The following is a 6261-nucleotide window of genomic DNA, read 5'->3' as shown; positions in this document are numbered from 1 at the left end:
GCGGGATTCTTTAGTGGAAACTGAACTGTTTTGTCCGGTTACGGTGCTGAAAACAATTGTTTCACTGAATCAGTAATTAGGAAAGTAGATATATATATAGTTTTGCGATGTATTGGTTTATATTATTATATGTATACTAATGATTGTGTATACAAAATAATTTTAATAGGTTTAAGAATTACAGTCCTCCAGGGCCTGTGTCTATATTAACTCATCCCAATGTACTCTAATGTCCGGTCAGTGTGTGTGTATTAATCCCTCTCTCTCAGTGCAGTGTTAGTGTACTGGAGTGTCCAGTCGGTGTGTTTGAATCAACCCCTCTCTTTCTTTCAGTTCAGTGTTAGTGTAAATGTAATGTACTTGTGATATTATTACAGTAGACATACTTTTTACCCCTTTATACGCACTTATTCCCCTCTGCTTAAACAACAGACATTGATTGTGAGTGTACTAGAACGTGCATGTATGTAGTTTAATGTGTAATAAAACCAGTGATACAGCTTAATTTCTCTTGACTTGCCTTTCCTTTTCGATGGAGATGCTGCAGGATAACTAGCGACTAGTTCCCAAAGAGGAGCTCTGTTTCTGTTGCATGGTGTATAAGAGTTGAATTTATGTTTCCCACATTCTTTAAATTTTTATTTACAGTATTTGAATTTTTTTGTTCGCCGTTAAATGGCTATACATGAATTTGTGTAAAAATATGTTACGTAAAATACTAGTCTGCTGTATTTTCAGTCCCTTTTCACTTTATCCGTGTTAAAAGAGATTAAATGTGTTTGAATGTATTTAAAGTTTGGAAAATTCGTTTTTAAAACTTAAATTACATGCTACTAAATAATATCTTTGCCATCTCAAGTTTAAACTTTAAGCTACTTTTTGTGCAGATATTACTTCCTTTTGAGCACTACTCTAAGCACGTATTAAAGTTCAGGGCTAAATATTAGGCTCCTTACTTTTCAGCATTTACATATTTCCACTTGGTCAGCGTTTTGGTCAGTTTTGTCTTCTTCCAAATCGACTATTGTAACACTCTACACTCTGGGGTTTCTAAATCCACGTTGAACAAACTCCAGTATGTCCATAATTCGGCATCCAGAATCCTGACCAGGTCTAGTACAACTGCTCACATGACTCCTATCCTGGAGTCCTTGCACTGGCTTCCTGTTAAGTTTTGTGTCGACTTAAAAATCCTCCTGCTCACCTATAAGTCTCTGCTTGGCTTGGCACTTCAGTACCTGTCTGAATTAATATCACTCTACTCCCCACCTTGCAAACTTCTCTCTTCTGTTTCTGGTCTCCTATCTGTCTCCCATTCCATCTACACTCTGTGAATGACAGGCCCTTCTGTTATACCCTAAACTCTGGAACTCTATCCCCAAGGATATCAGAGAGTCACCTTGTCTAAACTCTGTTAAATCCAGACTCAAAATATTCTTCTTTAGAACAGCCTTTATCTACCTGTTCTTTACCCATCTGCTCCTACTGTATTTTGTGCCACCATCTACTAGGGCTGGGTGATATGGCCAAAAACATTATCACGATACAAATTTTCATATCAGTCGATATCGATAATTATCACGATAAATGTCAAATCATTATTTATTTCAAGTTTAAAGGCAGATTTTTTCTCCTGAGTGAAAGTTGAAGAAACCAGACAGTTAATTGGTAAATTAAACAACTCTTTATTTTAAGGACACAATAAACACTTGCCAAATAGCAGAAACATTAAACAAATCTGAGGTAGAGAGTATTCAAGTCTTTTTTATGTCAAAATATGCATGAGTAAAATGTACAAAATAAATATCTTAATAGAACGCTGTGCACGCTGCTTTGTTTTATGTCTGAACGTAAAAAGCCAAAATATCTCCAAATTACCAAAGTTGAATGACCTTTTCTGTCGATGATGTCACCATCCTTCGAGCTGGTCGTTGGCAGCACTACATTTGCTTCAGGGTCGCTCATTTCTCCACTCTTCAATCCTGTCAGCCACCACCGTGTGGGTTAACAACACCACGTTAACTGCCCGGTCTGCAACATGCATGCGCACTTGCGCAGTATTTTGTGCGCATGCGCATATCGTGCGCAAAGCATAAACATATGTATCGAACATCAAACTTTTGTTAAAATTATATCGAGAAAAATTATATCGCGATAATTATCGTTATCGAATTATCGCCCAGCATTACCATCTACTGTCTCCTCAAACAGTGTATTCTCATCGTGCTTATATTTTTGTTGTTGCTATCATGTAAAGCACTTTGAGAAGTCACCATTAAAGGTGCTATATAAAATAAAGTTTTTTATTATTATTATTATTATTGTTATTTTTGTTATTATTATTATTATTATTATTATTATTATTATTATTATTATTATTATTATAAAGGGATTGGTTTCCTGTCCTGTGTTTTTTAGGATCAGAGTCTAGTGATCTCCCTGATGCTGGGGAATGGGCTCCTCTTGAGCAGCAGCAGAGTGAGGAGGAGTGGGGCTCCAGTCTGATGCAAGAGACAGAGCTCACTGCTGCAGAAGGGAGAGAGACACTCAGTGAGAAGCACACTGAAAGCAGACAGAGTGTCAAGGATCTGGATTCTGTGCCCATGATGAAGACAGCCTGAGAGTGAGACACCTGGGCTCTTAGTATGTGATGATTTTACAGAGAAGATTAATAATCTGAACACAAACAACATTACACAAGGTTGTAATGAACTGGGCTGTGTCACTATACAAGAGCACAGTGAAGAACAGGATGTTTTAAATCTTCCAGAGCAAGACATGGAGCCCAAGTTGATTGACACTGCAGAGCAGCAGACTGATGTACTTGGTGAAGAGAACAGTATTGAGTCACAGCACACAGAGAAGAGTCAGGACAGGGAGGAACAACGGCAGCTCCAACAAGGCTTGATAATAATTAGGCCTTGTTCTGTTCAAGTGGACAGATTGTCATTGCAGAGTCTAAAACAATTATATGATCCCTTAGTATCTGATAACTTTACACACAGGTTTAATAATCTGGTTACTGAGAAAACTGTTGAAAGTTTTAATGAACTGGAGAGCATGTCTGTTCTTGGGCAAAGAGAGGAACAACTGAATGAGCTGGACAGTTTTAGTCTCAGAGAGCTGGAGAAGGAGCCCCAGATGATTCACACTGCTGAACAGCACACTGAAGGACATGGTCACAGAGCAAGACCATTCCATGGAGCATTTGCAGAATAAGAGACCCCAGCACAATCAGAGGATGAGGAAGAATCACTCAAGGCCTTGTTCAAATAGAGTGGATAAACTGCCATTACGGCACAGACAGGAGCGGAGTTTCTGTCAGTCTAGCATTTTGAATCCCTACCAGCACCTTCACACAGGAGAGAGACCATTCAGCTGCAGTCAGTGTGTGAAGAGATTTAGTCGGTTAAGCCACTTAATAAACCACCAGCGCATTCATATAGGAGAGAGACCTTTCAGCTGCAGTCACTGTGGGAAGAGTTTTAGTCAGTTAAGCTACTTAAAAAATCACCAGCACATTCACACAGGAGAGAGACCTTTCAGCTGCAGCCAGTGTGAGAAGAGTTTTAGTGATTCAAGTACTTTAAGATTCCACCAGCGTATTCATACAGGAGAGAGACCATTCAGCTGCAGTCAGTGTGGGAAGAGTTTTAGTCAGTTATGCAACTTAAAAAGCCACCAGCACATTCACGTAGGAGACAGACCATTCAGCTGCAGTCTGTGTGGGAAGAGTTTTAGTCGGTTAAGCCACTTAAAAAGACACCAGCACATTCACACAGGAGACTGAACATTCAGCTGCAGTCAGGGTGGGAAGAGCTTTAGTTAAGTACCTTAAGAGCCCACCAGCGCACTCACACAGGAGAGAGATCATTCAACTGCAGTCAGCGTGGAAATAGTTTTAGTGACTGAATCACCTGAAGAGCCCACATATTAGTATCACTTTATTGGCCATATACATTTTTTTGCATTAGGAATTTTCACAGGTTGCTCACCATGAGGCCCACAGATAGGGAGAGAAGCTTTGGGTCAGAGCACAGGGGGAGCCATTTGTACAGCACCCCTGGAGCAGTTGGGGTTTGGGGCTTTGCTCAGGTATCCAACAGAGTAGGATTCCTCAGTAAGCTTCGGGATTTGAACCAGCACCCACAGGGCCAGATCCTTAGCCATATTGCCACCACACCACCCTTATTCGTACAGCAGAGAGACCTTTTAGCTGCAATCAGTGTGGGAAGTGTTTTAGTGACTTGTGTACCTTAATAGCCCACCAGCCCACTCACACAGAAGACCTTCATTGTTCACCAGTGCAGTCACACAGGCAAGAGTTCATTCAGCTACAGTCAGTGTGGGAAGAGTTTTATCCAGTCAGGTGACTTAAAAACACACCAATTTAGTCACCAGTTTTTATTTTAATCATAGTCTTAGTCCTGTCAATTGAAATGTCTATTAGTTGAAGTAGGTAGCTGCGTCATCATGTGACATCCGTAAAAGTTTCCACAGCTGACATATTGTTTTCTTTGTTCTTTTTTCAGAGGAATAAACCTTTACTTGTTCCTAAAATGTTTATTGGTCACTTTGTAGTCGGCCACTTTTGATTTAGTCAAGTCATCTAAACGTTGACTGATTACTCTAACTTATGGTTGATTAGAACAGAATTCTAGTCATGCAGTTTTCTTTATGTGTATAATAAAATGTAAGTCTAAATTGAATTCTTTATTCCTTTATAGTCTTGGAATGTTAAGTTTAGTCCTGTTTAATTTACAATCAAGACTGTTCTCATTGGATCGGCTTGTAATTGTGTAACAGCTTACCATGTTAAGCAAGAAATGTGTATAAAACAGATTAGGATTCTTAACTGTAACTCTTAAGAAAAAGAGACATCTTTGTTGCATAATCTAAATTTTATCAAACACAATAAATATTTATGCAATAAAGGGTAAATAATAAGGGATTGGAGAAATTGTATGAATCTCTCTTGATAAGAAAATCTTTTTTGGCACCATTACTAATAATTCCTTATTTTTATGGGGTTTTTTTCAGTGCAGCTTTTCTATAAGCAATATCTATACACTTTAACAGCCTCATAAACTAAGTGCAATTAAATATTATTTTATGATGCCCTCATATGAATATGATTCGTAGTTTCTGCATAGCCAGAACCTGTGTCATCACTACAAGTCACTAAATCTTTACAAAATACATGCTAGCAGACAGATACACTTCGGAGGATTTAAGGGGGGCTTGGTTGGAATGATAGTCTCCCCGTCTGGACATTAAAATGGAATTTTGTTAGAAAAAAAATGGAGAAATGTGTACAAGGATTTTAAAAGCTGCACCACAGTTCGAATAGCATTTATATTAATGTTACACGCAGGAATTGCCTTTGATTTACACTCTTATGAATGCAATGAAAGACAAAATGACCAAAAAAATGAAGTCCTGCAGTTAAATATAATGTCATTGTGTGTCAAAGCAGTATCATACTTTATTCTACCACCGCGGCACTGGGCGTATATGGAAACGATCACACGCTATGAATCATCTTTAAGCAGTCCCTTTGACTTTCTGCTAATCACATTGAAGTGTTCACGAAGCATTTCCCTGCCCATGATGGGCCCGGAAACCGGTTTCTCCGTTTTCCTCTACCTGTCATTTTCAGCGAGCACAAGACGGGGAGAAAAGGAGACTAGCTGTCAGGAATGGGGTTTGAACCCAGGCCTCTATTTAGAGACCAGAACACCCAAACAATGGAAGGATATGAAACCTTGAGTCTAGCACCTTAAACCACTCAGCCATCCTGATGAGCTATATAAGGTGTTGTGTTGAAAGCACCAGTAGTTCACTAAACTGAGCAATGCTTTGCTGGAGAAGCGCCAAGTTGCCTGTTGTTGACTAAACGGATCGCGGAAATCAAATATTCAGATCGATTCAGAGTGTGCTTTACAGCCTTTGTGTAATATTTTGATCTGCTAGGGAGCAGTTGTCTTCACAATCTGAATTATCGCAAATGGAGTGACGTCAGTGTAAAACAGCTTGCATTTTTGGGAACAGACATTGTATTGCGTATTTCTAATTGGTTTATTTTCCTGATAGTATTGTATTTCCTGATGCATTGTGATGCATAAAAGCCAGCTGCATAAAGCTCTGTTACGCATCATTTATGACGGCTTTTCAAATAGCAGCCAGTGCAGGATCAAGACATACTCCTGGCTTCACACTCCGAACAACCAAGTCCTGCTTATTGTTGCTGAGGGTTGCGAT

This window comes from Lepisosteus oculatus, chromosome 14 (genome assembly GCF_040954835.1).
Source record: "Lepisosteus oculatus isolate fLepOcu1 chromosome 14, fLepOcu1.hap2, whole genome shotgun sequence".
NCBI classification, from domain to species: domain Eukaryota; kingdom Metazoa; phylum Chordata; class Actinopteri; order Semionotiformes; family Lepisosteidae; genus Lepisosteus; species Lepisosteus oculatus.
This window is presented reverse-complemented; position numbering follows the sequence as displayed.